This window comes from Mesocricetus auratus, unplaced genomic scaffold, assembly GCF_017639785.1.
Source record: "Mesocricetus auratus isolate SY011 unplaced genomic scaffold, BCM_Maur_2.0 Super-Scaffold_2245, whole genome shotgun sequence".
NCBI classification, from domain to species: Eukaryota; Metazoa; Chordata; class Mammalia; order Rodentia; family Cricetidae; genus Mesocricetus; species Mesocricetus auratus.
Window position 1 is genome coordinate 32,078,812 of NW_024429180.1, and position 17,092 is coordinate 32,095,903.

Sequence of the window (17,092 nt, forward strand, 5' to 3'; positions counted from 1 at the left end):
GATATTTTAGTAGAAAATCTTTTCTAACACAAGTTTCTGTCTGTGTGTATTTCTTTTTAAAATAGATATCTGGAAATGATAGGTTGTTCAGTGATTGTATGTCTTCCTCGCAGAGAGGACTGTAGAAACGTGAACTCTTTCTACATCCCAAAACTAAGCCTTAGTTCCTATACCCTACTATGTGTTTTGATAGTTTCTGTAAAATATTTAATGGTTAGTACAGAAAAGCAAACTTTCCTGTAAGAAACAGTATGTTACATAGCTGCTAAATTCCTAAGCAATTTAGTCTTCAGAACTAAACCTCATGTATCTGTTAATATATTTATACAACTAAAACTGGTTTGATAATCTGTGTGATAGCTCACTGGGAAACCAAGTAACATGCCAGGACTACATGATAGAAGGAGTGAACTTCCTACTGTGAGTTGTTATTATGCCATGGTATATGTACATGCATAAATACATACACAGGCCTTCACACATACAACACCCATATACTTGGTGAAGAATGAAGTAAAAAAATTTGCAGGAATTTTGTTTCTACTATAAATATAGCAAATAATATGTAATAGGATGATTGAATTATGCCTAACTGTGAATATTATTAAATGTAAATATGATTATTGTTATACTTTAAAAATATACTTTCAGCAGAGTAATCAGTTGATATTTAGTGTGTTCAATTAAAGAATATTTACCTTTAAGTAACGAAGAATATCATGCAGATTATAATTTACCTGATTCTTAGAAAATGGTTATTATGAACTATGCTAATGTGTTTCATGAAAATTAAGAGTTTAAGGCCCTGTTGGTACATCTCTCTTGACATTTGCACTGAACAAATTAAGCAGCAAAGTTTTTCAAAAGAATGATTAGCGTTGCAGACATATTTCCCCATGAGAGGCATGTCATCGTGATTCATTATTTAGACACCTAAAGTAGGACAGTGGAGTCTGGCTTTTGCCCCTAAGGGATTCTTTTTCCACTGAACAAACAATATGCCCATAGTAATTGCCTTCTAAGTAATTTCTCAAAAAATAATAGTTCTTTTTTTTGTATCTTAGCAGCTTTATATGGGTCAATGTTGCTGGGTTTCTAAGGTGGAATTTATTCATTAACATTCAATTTTTATGATATAATCAGACGAAAAAAGTAAGAATAGAAATCTAACACCAGACACAAAGTACATGTGACTAGGATTCTTTTTTTTATTTTAATTTTAAATAGCTTGTTTTACATGTCAATCCCAGTTCCCTCTCCCTCCCCTCCTCCTGTATCCCCCCACCATTCCCCTCATCCTCTCACCCTATTGCCAATTCCTTCCACATAGGGGATATCTAGAGTCTATCATTTCACTCAGGGTAGGGTCCAGGCACTTCCCTAAGAGTCCAGGCAGAGAGAGCAACCCTCCTTGTGTTATGGACACATGATGTCTATTAGTATTAGAGGGATAAACACTGATCCACTGCTCAGAACCCCATAGGCAGCCCAGGCCTCCTCACTGACTCTCACATTCAGGGGGTCTGGATCGGTCCCATGCTGGCCTCCCAGCTGTCGGTCTGGATTCTACTTTGTAAAATGTCAAAATTTGAAAGTCATATTTTAACAGCTATTCTTGATTTCCCATTGCAGTACTTTTCTTTGTTTACGCATACACCCTCTTATTTTCTGCCTCTTTTTGGATAAACTATCACCCAAAGACCACTACCAGTGTGTCATTTTGTTACTGTGGAATATGGGGAAATAAAAATAACTTGATATTGTCATCAGAATATTATGATAGGAACAAACTTTCAGAAACAATTTTTGTTTTAATATAATTTATGGATGTAACAAAGATAAGATCAAATGAAAAACAGCTTCATTTTTCCTCCTTTTCAGTTAGAATAACAGGGACATGCACATGTTAATAGGTAAATTGTAAAATAATATTTCTATACCAAATGTTCTTAATATACTTAAAAATTCAAATGAAAAATGACTCAAATAAAGTAAATTTTTCATTAATGACTAGATAATTCAATGTTAAAAATGAATATCATAAACATAAAAAGGTAAATAATACAGAAATAGATGAAAAAGATAATAGTTTATACAGGCATACATACACAGGTGATATATTGTTTAGATGATAAATTGTAGATATAGTTATATTATAAATAGATGATAAGAGTTCTTTGTCTTTATTATTTCTGAAAAACACTAAAGAGGATTTAAATATACAAAACCTTAAAACTACTTGTGGCATATACAAAAAATGAATTGAGAAAGGCAATTAGAATATGTTCTCATAGAGGGATATCCAACAAAGTCTTCCCATGCCAGGTTGTGAAAACATCACCAATGTAAGGTGCAATGTATTTTGCAACACTCAGAGGTTAGCCTAGAAAAAAATATTGGCACTCAACTTTACTCTAATTCACTTTTTATATTTCCAAGATGAGATATTATAAAGAACAAAAGAATCATACTGCAAACAAAGAAACTTAGATCAAAACATGTCTGCTTCTGAGGTGTCAAGTTCAGTTTTTAATTGATCATTTAAAATAATTGATTCTCAAACACATTTATAAAACACTTCAATGATGTAGTCATTATAATATGTACATCTTTTACATATAAATTATATGCATATATACTCATACATATGTATTCAATTTAATAATAAATATAAATTATCCATCATATTCTTTCACTTTGCCTTTTATAGTCACTCTCTGTGAATAAGACATCAAGTGTTTATCTATGATGTAAGAAAATGTTCAGTATTAAAATAATCTACCTACCATGGAAGATATGAAGAAGATAAGTTACAAAGGATAATTATGTAAATAGACTTCATAACTAAATCACATAGGGAATTCAGTAATCAATAACCACAAAACACACATCATAGTTACATATAATGTTTTGAAAATTTATACAAAAAGAAAAACTTAAGTATTATATAAAGGTATCTTAAACACGTGGTTAATAAGTGCACTCCCAGCTTTTCTGGACCTGTAGTTTTCCTCGCAAATATCAGTCCCCAATCCTTATAATAGAACTTTTTATTCTCCCAGGGTGTTCAATTTTTATCAACAGTTGCAACTAACCAAATCACCTCTAATAACAAAAAAAAAGTTGGCCTAGAAGCTCCTCCACTGAAGAATGGATGGAGAAAATGTGATATATTTACACAATGGAGTGTTACTTAGAGGAAAAAAAAAACAATGAAATCTTGAAATTCGCAGGCAAATGGATAGAACTGGAAAAAAAATCCTGAGTGACAAAACCCAATCACAGAAAGACAAGCAGAATATGTACTCATTCATATATGAATAGTAGACATAGAGCAAAGGACTACCAGACTGTAATCCACACCAAAGAAACAAGAGAAGAACGCATGGTCCCCCGAAGAAGGGCATGAGTCAGGGACAAGAATCCCTGAGCAAATTGGGAGTACGGGGCGGGGGAGATAGATGTGAAGGGGAGAGGGGGAGAAGGGAAGAGGGAGAAGAATGGGAGGGATCAGGAGGACTGAGACTGGGAAGGAATAGAGGAGGGCAAAAAAGGAGATGCCTGATAGAGGGAGCCAGTGTAGGTTTGGAGAGAGGTCTGGCACTGGGCAGATGTTCAGACAACCAACTAAGAATCTAGGCAGTGGAAAGGCTGCATTTGATGCCCTTCTTCTAAAATGAGATTGATTACTACCTTGGTTGCCATTCTAGAGCCTTAATCCAGTAGCTGATTGAAGCAGAAGCAGGCAACCACTGCTAAACATTGATCCATACTGCTAGAATCGAGTTTCAGAGAGGGAAGAGTGATTAGCTAAGGAGCAAAGACCATGCTGGAGAAACCCACAGAAACAGCTGAACTGACCTAGAGAGAGCATGGAGATCCTAGTTGTGAAGTTGGGGAACCAGCATTAGAGAGAACCAAGCCCTCTGAGGGTGCCAGCTGGCAGGCCCGGGAAGTCTATAGGACCTCTAACAGTGGAGTCATTTTTTATCCCTAGAGCACAAATGGACTTTGGGGACCCATTCCCTATGGAGGGATACTATTGCAGCCCAGATCCACGAAAGCGAGCCTAGGCCCTCCCCCAAATGATGTAAGGGATTTTGATGACCCCACCCCCAATGAGGACTTCAGTAACCTTGGGGAGTGAGTGGGGGGTCTGTTGGGGAGTTTGGTGGGGGCATGGGAGGGCAAGTGAATAGGGGTATTGATATATAAAATAATATTGTTTCTAAAATTTTTTAAATAGAAAAAAGTTGGACAATTTTGTTTTGCAGAAAAAGTTTCCTGGAAAATGCATCTTACAAATACTTGCTCCTGTGATGGAGACAGGTGCTCAAGGGAGGATTCAGCCAGTGGGTTAGTCATTTAGTCCCTCATGTTTGTTAGCAGAAGGATGTTGTGTTTGATTTTGTTCATTTTCTTTCCAGGTAATATTTGACATGGTTTCATAGTATCTTGATTTCCTTTGCAATATTTCAGACTGAAATTCCAGAGAAACAGTACTGTCTTGGTCACTGCAATAACTTTTTTAGGTGTTCCTTACTTTTTAAATTCAAGAACCTTATCAAGGATTCTGGCACATTTCTCCTGCTCTCAAAGTGATATATAAAATGGATCCTTTAATCTGAATTATCTGCCAATTGCATCCACTTCTCCAGTTATCCCTAATCTTCAAAGTTCTCCAGGATGTGTAACCCTTTAATGCTGACAACGGTTGCTAAACGGTTTTTATTTTTATTTATTTTTCTAAGAAACAAGTGATCTTTACGCAAAGCAGGACACTAGGAACTCTTTATCTGGTTCATCACAAGATTACTTTTAAAAACACTTTTGTGTGACTACAGTTTTAAGGTAAACTCACATTTTCGTTATTCAGAGGGATTTTCTTTCAAGTCTGGGATTTTGGGACTATGGCATCTTGTTCTGGTAGAAGCATTATACAGAGTTGCTTATTTTCTTAGAAAGTAGGCACAATCCTCTTAGCAAGGTATTCATTCTCACAGTTGCAAATCAGTTTTCTTATACCACAACAAATAAATAACGTAATTATGGCTGTTACGATAAGAAACCAAATGAGAGTTTGCAAATTCATCTTTTTTTGTTGAAGAAACATTATAATAAATCTAAGCATGGTATTCTAAGACAGGAAATTTGTATCTAGGCAAGAAGTTACATATATATATATATATGTTAATTATTATTGCACACTAACTTCTACTGGATTTTTCCACCTCTAGAAAATGCAAAAAAAAAAGAGAGACCATAAGGACAGCCTTGTATTGACCATGTGATAAGTGAACTCATAAGCTTTCAGGAAGGTGTTTTGAATTTATTACACAAATCTTTTCCAGTATTAGAGGATACATTATCAACATGCTCCCTTTTTTTTCTTTAGACCAAGAATGAAATCTTACCAATTCATCCTATTGAATATTTTGCCATCATTGTTTCCCTTTAAGCTCTCACTGTAAATGTATAGAGCTCTTGACTAACTGTTTGGCTTTCTGATATTTTACAATGCAGATCCAAGCCTCTCTTCTCTTTTAAATTCTGGCTTACAATCACTTTTAAATATCATTATTCTAAAAAATAGATTTTATTTTTATTCTCAGAGTTGAGTGGCAATATGTTTTTAACAACTGAAAAATGTATGAGCACAAATATTTGATTCTTGGAATTGTTGGAGCCTTTGTACATTTTCCAGGCAGGCAGTCCAACATACCATGGAACAGAACTTCTTGGATTACTATTCTGCCAGAATGTATGTATATTTTGGTAACTAATTGTGTGTGTGTGTGTGTGTGTGTGTGTGTGTGATCTTGTGTCACAACTTCCATGCATAGACTCATAGGGTTAAACTTATTCATTACTATCTATATAGGAATTTTCCGCATACCAAAAGAAAAAGCCTTTTGTGTTGTTCTTTCTCTATTTGATCCTTGCTTTCCCTTCTTTATCAGTTTTCCACACAGGAAATAAGCTAAGTGCAGAGCCAGGGAGATCTTCCTAGAATGAAGCTCCTGCCGATCACTCATATAAAAACCAGACATCTGTGGTTGTCAGCTGCACTCTGAGAATTCATGTAGCAGATGCTCTTTGTTTAGCAAGAGACTCTGCAACAGTAAATGACATGGAGAAACATTGAAGAAGACACCTGATGTCAACCTCAGGCCACCACACAGGTATGCAAGCATCCAGACAAAATACATGCATGGCAATATAAGAATATGTACTTAAAACCCAGTCAAATTAATTAAATAAACATGTTAGAAATATGAAATGTTTAAGTTTTGGGGGCTTCCAGTGTAAATTTCCTTAATAAAGTCAACATTTAAGATATCATGAAGTTATCATAATACGATATGATATGGCTCCAAAGTTTGATAAAATAGTTTTTGCCCAAATAATCCATCTTTCACTCATGAATGAAACTAAGTTCTGTATCTTTTATTAAAATAAATGATCTATCTTTCCCTCTGTTTCCTTCCTTCTTTCCTCTCTTGCTCCCTCCTTCCTTCCTTCCTTCCTTCCTTCCTTCCTTCCTTCCTTCCTTCTTTCCTTCCTCCTTTATCCCTTTTATTTTCAATCTGATTTTCAGTAATCTAATCTTTTGAAGATCAAATGGTTCATGATCGAGGTTCCCTTAAAGCAGCAGTTTTTATTATTGTAACAGAAACTGAAAATAATGTATTAGTCAAAAGATGAAATCTTTTAAGAGAGGGTATTGAAAGTTAGGAAAATCAATGGTTCTTTTTCTGTCAAGGACAGTGTTTAGATATTTTCATAAACTCCAATTATTCTCATGTACTTTGTGACCACCTGTTTGTCGACAGCTTAATTCCAAAGAAGGAATTGTGGCGTGTCTGAGAATGCATTATTATGGTATTTAATTGGTATTCATAATTGTGGAAGGTCTTGGAGCCAGGGTCCAGGAAAACACAAGTTTGCTAGGGTTGTAAGAGATTAGGCTCAGGTTTGGTTGCCAAAATTATCCATATTTTGAGTCAATGTACTTTTATTTTTATTGCAGTATCTGTTGATCTCTCATATCAACTTTTTTGTTCATATCTTCAGCAAAAGCAGTAATTTCATGATGTTAAAAATTTCTGCAGAGGGTCTAGCTTTTTCACGTGACAGGTTGAGAATATCAAAGAGGACAAAGTCAGACTTTTAATTATTGTAAACCTGTCTCTCTCCTAATCCATGGTGTTTCTGGGTAGGTGGAAACTGAACCCTTTCCACAACTGCAGCTGGTTAACAAACAACCAGCAGCAGACATCAGAGCACAGATGTGGGAGCCCAATTTTGTTTTTTGAGGGAATTTTTTAGACATTTTTGAGTTTTAATTAAATGAATTATATGTATTAGTGTTTTGTCTGCATGTGTTAATATATACCAGCTACATGCAATGCCTTTGAGGCCAGAAGATGGAGTCAAATCCTGGGGAACTGGTAGTATGATTGCTTGTGACCTTGTGGGTGCAGCTAACTAATTCTATCTCCTTTGTAAAGGCATGAAAGGTTATAAAAGTTCAGCCATTGCTCCCAGGCCCATATCTCTGATATTTTAAATTTGTAACATTGTAAAATTGTAAAGGTCTTTCAAAATTAAATTAGTAAAATTGTCAAACATTTTCATGAATGATAAGTTGTAAAATATTTTATATATTACATTAGCATCCTGTCAAAAAATGAAACGTGGAATTTTTTAGAATTCACTATTATGCACAGTTGAGATGGAATATATTCAGATGCATTACTATATGGAAGTCTGTTATTTAAAGCAAAAGAATTATCTGAGACCTACAATTTCTGATTGGCTAGTGATAAATAAAATTGAAAGTTTGTCACATAGTTAATATTTGAAAGTAGGCCACACCACACCAAGCACATTTTATTCTTCTAAGAGAATTTTGACCCTTTGGACTTATTGAATTAAAAAAAATAAAATGAAATCATTTTAAAAAGCAGAAAGCATTTAAATGTTTTATGGTTTTCTTCTATAAATGGAAAGACTGTATGCTAGCAGAGTCAATATATTGCTCTTATAATTTAACACCACATATATTAAGGTGATTGAAACAGATGGAGATGGCCCTGTAGAGATGTGGATTATGTAAATTCTCTTCCAATTGTTTCAATTTGGTGAATTAGGTTTAATTGTCATGTGCTATGAAGGCCTGGGCTGTTAATTCGCATGGTGGATCATGCCAAAGCAAGCGCTTGCAAGGCAGACCCAAGGACAAGCCTGGCCCAGACAGCAGGTTTCGGGCCAGTGTGGACTATAGAGTAAGATGATGTGTCCAACAAAAGAAAAAGAACAGACAAATTCCAAATCAAACAGTCACCTCACACAAAAACTAAACTAACCCCCCCAAAATGTCAGCAACAAAAATGTGCATGTGAAATGTCTGAAGAGAAAATGAATTACTGATATTACTTTCTACGCTAGTGGGGAAAAGATTGCACTAATATTTCCAAGTCAAGGTTACAGTCCTTTAATTGTAAAACTGGTTAATTCACAAAATTTGATCTGCCAAAGGAAAAAAGCAAAATAATATCTTGAGTAGGAATCTTACCATGGTTTGTTAACACCAATTCATAATGTTTCTTTTCATTCTTCTTTCTGGGAACTTTCATTAAAAGATAATGTTGATGGAACATTAATCTGGATTAATTCTACATGTTGTAAACGGATGTTCTAGAACTCTATTCATTCAAATATATCCCCTATCTACCAATGTGGGAACAACAAATAGAAACTCACCACGGCTGTGCTAATAAATACAGGTAATAATGATATTTCATGACAGGACTTCAATCCTGCCACCAAATAAATCCACTGTGGAGAAATACGTTAATGTTCTTCAAAGCATGAATGATTTAACACATTTTACACTCTATGATACCCTAACACAATATGAAATGTTAAATATAGAACTGTAGCCTTTACTTCAATTTTGTTGCTTATGTATTTAAACCTGACCATTAATGTACTTTTGCTGACTTAATTTCCTCCACAATCATACATAATTGCTTGCCATGTTGTATAATGTTCAATAAAGCAAAGCAGTGAAGCAAAAAATAGTGAGACCTCTGAGAAAGGTTAAAAGGAAGCCTGTATTAGGACAAGAGTGAATAACACCTCCATGGTAATTACCATTGCATGGCTAAGGCTTATAAAAGGGAAGAATTTAATTAGTGCCATTAAACATAAACTTAAATTTAATATGGAAAGCAAATTAGCAAAACCTGGTAGTCACACTACCTTTTCTTGTAACTTCCAGTTTCATTCAAAAGAACTTCTCAGTAAGTGAATGGTATTACTTAATGAAAAACAGAGAAAAAATTAAAATGAAAAGAAAAATCTAATCATGGAAGATCTGATGTGGCACAGTGAGTCACAGGGTATATCCTCCAGTCCATATTTCATTACTTTCAAATTTTTATTGCAATCAGACATTGGTCTAGTTCAGGAGGCCTTTGGTTTTGATGCACTGTAGATACTGGGCTCTCACTGGGTCTTCTCTTGGATATCCTGTGGTTGTTCTGTGACATGGAAGTAGTCCCATTGCTAGTTCCCTCTTTTAGGAATCAGCAAGGTTCTTTTTTTTAATCTTCTAGTTTTGTTTTGCTTTTTTGAGATGTTTTTATTTAAATTAGAAACAAGCTTGCTTCACATGTCAATTCCAGCTCCCTTGCCCTCCCCTCCTCTCCTGATCCCTCCAACACTTCCAGCGCTCCTCACCCCCACGGAGGGTGAGGCTCTCTATGAGGGATCTCCAGAGTCAGTTATTTCATCCAGAGCAGGGCCTATGGCTCTTCCCCATGTGTCCAAGATGAAAGAGCATCCCTCCATGTGGGAAGCCAAAGTCCATTCCTATGCCAGGGATCAATACCGATGTACTATCTGAGGCCCCATTGATTTCCAAGGCCTCCTCACTGACACCCAAATTTAGGGTGTCTGGATCAGTTCCAAGCTGGCCTGTCAGCCATCAGTCTGTTGGTCCATGAACTCCCCCATAGCTGTCTCTATGGGTTTTACCAGCCCAGTCTTAACCCCTATGCTCATCATTCCTCCCTCTCTGCAACTAGGTTCCAGGAGTTCAGTTCAGTAGTTACCTGTGGGTGTTTGTTTCTGCTTCCATCAGCCACTGGATGAAGAATCTAGGATGGCATATAAGGTAGTCCTCAATCTCATTATTAGGGAAGTGCTTTTAAGGTAGCCTCTCCAATATTGCTTAGATTGTCATTTGGTGTCATCCTTGCAGATCTCTGGAAATTACACTAATGCCAGATCTCTCCTCAAATCTATAATGACTCCCTATATTATGGTATCTCTAATCCTGTTCTCTGTTCTTCCCCTGACTCAACTTTCCTGCTCCCCCATGTCTTCCTCAACCTGCCTCTTCTCTACCTCTCTTATATTCTCTGTCCTTGGAGCCAGCTTGCCTGTCCAGGGCCACAAAGATGGCTCCTCTCCATCTTGCCTCTAGGTCAGAGAATTCAATACTGTTCTTAATATGTCAAAAGACCTAAATGTCTAATCCTTGGCTACTACAGAATGTTTTGGCCTTTGTAGTGGATATCTTGTCTAAATAACAACAGACTTGGGTTCAGGTGTGTTCACTCTTGAACCTGAAGGTCGGATAACAGGTGTGGCTACCAAATGCCAGGAGGATTAAGGGAAATAAGTCTGTTTGCTCCTTATACATGACAATAGAAGTCTTCTTCCACATCCCCTCTTTTTGTTGGGTACTTAAGAATATTGAAGAATAAACTTGGGTCTTTCATTATTCACTGAATTGCCCTTCTGACTTTATCTTGTGCCTTTCTCTTAGCATCTTTATCTACTCTTTCTCAATCCACACTACCTGTCTCAGGTACCAACCAGGGACAAGTCGGCTGGATCTGACTGTAGCCCTATAAAGCCAGGTTTCCACACTTGTCCACACTACCAGGGCCAGCTCTATTATGTTGCCTGGGTGAGATTTAGGTGCCATTCTGCAAAATGCTGCAGCTTGTGAGAAGCAGGGCCAGCTCTCTGGTCTTTTGACCACGGGGATAGATCCTCACCTGCTAGAAACTGGTAGGGGTGGAGGTACCTTCTCTCCCTCACCTACTCCATCATACAGAAAATGAGGGGAGTTGCCATATCTCTTCCAGTTATGTTCTCTGGCATAAATCACTAGTGCCCCTGTCAACAGTGTCATTTCTACTGCTTTGCCCAGGGGAGGTGCAGGTTCTGTTCTGTGTGTAGCATCTGATGAGGGACAGGTCAGCTCGCTCAGCTGTAGTAGATGGCAAGTGGCCAGCGTGGAGGGCAACTTTTCCTTGCTACCACATGTCAGATGAGGGATGCTGGGCTAGGTCTCCTACTCTCTGGATCTGAAGGCAGACTCACCTGCTTCCTGCCCACTGGGTAAGCCTATGGTGTCCCCGTAAAATACAGTGTCCACTTTTCTGAGTGCTGCAGCCATAAAGATCCTTGCAGATCTTTAGCTATGAGTGGTGACCTGTGAGAACACCCTCATACATGTTGGCTAATCAAATGATATTATCATTTTTCAGGTCTTATTTAAGCAACCATAATGTTAAAATTTCATGGATACAGCCTCGCTCTAATATTTAGAAGGCATCCTGGTCTTCTATCTCTTAAAATCTTCCCAACCTCCTTTCTGTTGTGTTTACTGAACATTAGGTGTAGGGTTTGTGTTGCAGATGGAACATTTAGGACTGGACAAGGTATGGTCAGTTGTTCTCTGAAATTTGACTAGTTTTCACTTTCTGTAATGTTCTCTGTGTTCTTCAAAAAGAAGCTTCCTTGGTGATACTAATACTCTACCTCTAGTGTGGGGATCTCCACAAACACCAGGGCCATCAGAGAAATGGTTCCCATGAGACAAGCAGGAATACCAATTCAACACAATTCAGTAGCCAGTGTTGGTTTCAAATTCTAGGGTCTGACACCAGGCAGTTTATTTAGTCATATTTAAGCACAGCACAATCTGGGAAAAACAAGTTTCCTGGTGTTATTAGTTCAGTCTGGTCCTGTGTGAACAGTAAAACTTAAGATATTTTTACATTGAAAATCCTTTCAAAGTAGATATGGCCTCTTTAACAAAGATGGATTCTAGCCCGGCAATGGTGGCACATGTCTTTAATCCCAGCACTTGGGAGGCAGAGGCAGGCAGATCAATGATTTCCAGACCAACCTGGTCTACAAGAGCTAGTTCCAGAACTGGCTGCAAAAATCTAGACAGAGAAACACTGTCTAGAAAAACCCAAAATAAATAAATAATAAAGATGTGTTCTGTTGACTCAGCAACTATGCTGTAGTGTCTAGGGTGGATGACTAGGATAAACATAAATTCCTTAGGATTCAAGAGTCCTTGGTGCTGAAGATAGCACAATGGTAACTTAAGATGTACTCTACAAGTGACATCTCCCATAAGGAACAGTTTTATTGACAGAGAAGCAATGGCCAAGATAAAGGCCTAGAGAGGAAGATTCTAGGATAAAAATGTCAGTCTAGAGGGTTTATGTGTGGCCTGATCCTGCAGATGGCCTAAAGCACTAGTCTATTAACTACATTTATTCCTGGGTTTCTAGATGCAAACATAACTCTATATGTTTAATATTCCTGGTTTGCAAAGTACAAATTGTCCAGGATTTTTAATAAAAAATATTTGTTTTCTACCCATGTTTTTGTGAATTCCTTAAATATTTGCAATACTAATCCATTCTTAGAACCTTGTTCATTAGATAATACCTCCAATTTTACATTTTCACATCTTTTTTAAAATTTCAGCTCATTATTTATTTATTACAATCTCATTTTTTTTCTTTTTGATTTGTTGACTTTTTTAAACCCATGTGCCCTAAAATGTTTGAACTAATATCATAAACATATCCCATAAGTTTTATGCTTACCTACCTTAAAATGCAATCAGAAGTTCAAGTCCTTGCTCATGTTGCCATGAACAGGACTTTGTGAGATATTGAGATTTTAATATATTATTTCTCTAAGTTGTGGGTTTGTAAATACCGTAAGGCAAACTGTGAGGCTTGTTTTCCAGAAAGTTAAACTCTTTATCTTGAGAAGTTCTTTTTATGATTTATTTATTTTTTAAATTTCATTTTATATTCCAAACACTGTTGCCTCTCCCATCCATGCCCTACTTTCTTTCAACTCCCTCCAGCACACCCCCATCCACTTCTCCCAATCGGTAAGTCAACAGAGTCTGGTCCATGAAGTTGGGGCAGGACCAAGCCCCTCTCCCATGCATTAAGGCTGAGTATGGCATCCTACCAAAGGTAATGGGTTCTAACATGCTAGCTCATGCACCAGGAACAGATCCTAGTCCTACTGCCAGGATTATCTTGAGATAATTTACATTTGGGAACACTAATAAGTAGCTTATTAAATGTTTGTTTGATGAAATGTCTTTGCTTTCCACTTGTTTGGGGCGTTAAAATTTGAATTGCATCAGTTCTACTATAAAAATTTCAATGCACACTTCATACTTAGAATCATAACTAAGGAATAAAGCCTACTCAGTACTTTTCTGAGTTAGTCAACAATAAATGAGTATGACCTACACTTACTTAATGTTCTCAAGATAGTATAAACAGGAGTTCTGAAGTGAGAGCTTAAGGGAGAGAGAAGGCTTTGTCTCATATGCTAGCTTTACCTACGGATGGAAAATAAACCATCATAAGCATATGGAGCAATATAAGTTAAAATGCCATTAGTATATCTTTGAACTTATTAAAATAACAAAGATTATTTTAAAATGTTTTTGAGTTCATAATTTTAATTAATAGTTTATTAATAACATTAATATCTGTTTAATTTTATTTAATAACCAACATTAAATTTTGGTAAATATAATTTTACTATACAACTGATTTCTATACAATACCTAGTAACCTCATATGACAAACTGTTTAAACTTATTTGACACATTGGCCTCAAGAGATGAATTAACACAGAGAATTCCCTTTTCCAAAGTTGACAAAATAATTTTCTAAACAGCAGCTATACATGTCAAAACCAAATTGCCTTTAAGAATTATTCTCACAAACAACTTTCAACATAATCTTAAAAGGATAAAAAGTGTTTTAGGGATCCCAATATACTTTTCATGAATGTCACAGAATGCAATTCAATATTTGTGTGTAATGCTTTTGTTCATTGAACAACAATGGGTAACTTAAAGGTATTATTAAAACAATAACCAATGTCTATTAAATTAAGTAATTTAGCAAGTAAAACTAGGGATAAAAGTTTTCTTTTTCCTGTCTTTTGATGTCTCATCAAATCATGTCTGATTATGGCTCAATTCCCTAGTATTTAACTATTATTGAATGGAGTAATGAAAGAAGCCATGGAGCTACTTAATTATCCACACAGTAGGTGTCCAATGGAGAAGCTTCTTTTTAACCTTTTTCTCTGTGATAAGATAATTACTGTCTGTTGAAATTGCTACTAATATAAATATTCACTGATTGCAAACTGTGGCCTAAAGGCTGCTCTGATAAAAGATTCTCTGTGACCCTGTGGGGGTGCCATTGCTCATTTCTAAACAAATAAGGGCTCATCAACCAAAGAAGCATCAGTGTTTCCATATCCAGAAAATTTAAATAAAATTAGAAGATAATTTCTGGTGAAGCATTCTGAATCCATTTGACTAAATCAAATCTGCCGTGATGTTTCTTACTTTTTATTTAAAATAGACCCAGATAATCACCCATGAGAAAATGAATCTGTATTAAGATAATTACTCTGTTATATTTTCATGAATTAGTTTGAAGATGGAATAATCCACTCTTCTCTCCAGGCAGTATTTCCAGCACTGTATAGTGCATAAGGAAATGTTTCCATGCTCAGAGGAGTGGAATCAATTAGCATTTCCTTAATATACTAAATACTCAACAAAATATTGATGGCAAATACAAACAGATGGCACTTAGATGCTTCATCAGTTCAGCACTAAGGAATGGTAAATATTTGACCCTTGGAGGTTTCTCAGTTCTTTTTAGTCAATAGTGATAGAATTTTGTCCCAATTTGATCTTTATACAGTAGAGTAATATACTGCTCATAATCCTTCAGCATCAAAAATTCATAGATTTTCAAATTTGTCTTCCTTTGAGAACAAGAATCCCTGATTAAAACTTCTCATTATTAATCCACAGTGGATTAACAAAAAGTGGCTAAGTGGATGAGAAAGTATTTAACAGCAAAATGACTTTCTGTTCTTTGATTTCTTGGTGTAGAACACATGAATATAGAGTCAGTATTGTTTTCATAATCAAGAATAGATCAGACCTCCAGTTTGTATGTTAGTGTGATTCCCATGTGGATGTTCAGTAATAGGGACCTAATAGGGTGTAGGTACACAACAATATTTAATTTCCCAATCTCTCTGCCTTTTGCAACTTAACAAATTGATTGTTGTCTACACATTTCCACAGGCCTCTAATTACTGAACATTGAATCTGGCTCTACTCCAACAGCTTTATTTCTTCTTCTGAGAATAGAGAATTTTACCTTGTTTCTCAGAATTTAGTATTCAGATAGACTTACATTTTTCTTGCCATCTACTGCATTTATACAAATCTATCATTTATCTTTCTGTACAAATTTACAGCAATCATTTACAATGTGTTTATACCAATGCCTATATTTTTCTACCTCTTAATAATACTTGAACTGAAAACTTCTTAAATTTTATTTAATAAAATAAAAACCTGATAAATATTTCTTCCTCTTATATGATGCCTTTCCTCTTATATAAGAATAATTTCACTCTCAAAATTTCTGATATTTTGGTTGCTTGACCAACTAACTTCTAATGAGACACTTTTTATTTCTCTCACAGATTTTTTCTACATAAATTATAAAGTTTATCCATGTCAATATTAGTATTATATTGAAGTCCAATAATGGAAACTTTTCATTTTTGGTCTTCTTTTTCTTTTAGATTATTTATGTAGCAGTCATACCATGACCCACTACACTTCACTGGCTTTCAATTACAAACAGCATTAATTGCCACATGCCATATTAGATCCAAGTTACAATGAAAACTTAGAAGGTAAAACACCCAGTCTTGTAGTTCCACATCAGGCAGTATATATTGGAAGGGCCACAAGTTAGCTTTCTTCTTTATATGTCCCATTATTTTACAGATCTTGCTATTGAAATTGGGTCATTGTATGAAGCTGGGAAAGTGAAGCTCAATTTGCAATAGAGAGATCCACAAGTTGTAGAAAACTGCAGGATATCTGACCCACTAAGCATTCACTGGTCCCATAAGCAATCTGAAGTAACGTAATTTTTTTTGCATGTACAGAAAAAGATGCTAGTACCATATGAGCAGAACTTACAAATTCTTCTATCACCTTGAAATCTAGCCATCCCCCTGAGAACACTACTATATTGACCTATGTGCGATTTCCTTGGGGAATCGCTTTCCCAAATGGTTCCTTTTTCAGGAGGTAAATCTTTCAGTGGCATCTTAGTCATTCTTTTCTATTGAAATGAAGTTTTATTATCATGAATAAATAAGTGTGGTCTTGAACATAAGGAAACTTGTCTTTTAAAAAATTATTAGTTTTTGATTTTAGAAGCACTGTTACTTGCATATCAATCCCCCCATTCCCTTACTGTCCTATTCTCCCATTCTTCCTATCAACTCCCCAACCTTCCCACCACCCAATCCCCAGGGATAGTGAGACCCTCCATGGGGGATCATCAAAGTCTGACACATATCTGGGCTGCATTAGCATCCCTCCTGAGGCAAGGGGTTGTTGCAGTGTAGAGTGACAGATATTTCTGTAAAAATGCTGACCATTCTAGCAATTTCAGATGTTTGTCATCTGTAGTCTCTTCGATTTCTCACACAAACTTTGTCTAAGCCTGACATTTATCTTTTTTTCCCTTTATCTCAATGAGCGCAGTGAGCAACAACCATGAAATATCTTGAATTGTGACTTATTTGAAAATGTCCATGCCACATAAATTAGTCCACTACAGTTCAATTCAATCTCACCAAGGTGTAAGGACACGGACAAAATTCTGCTGCA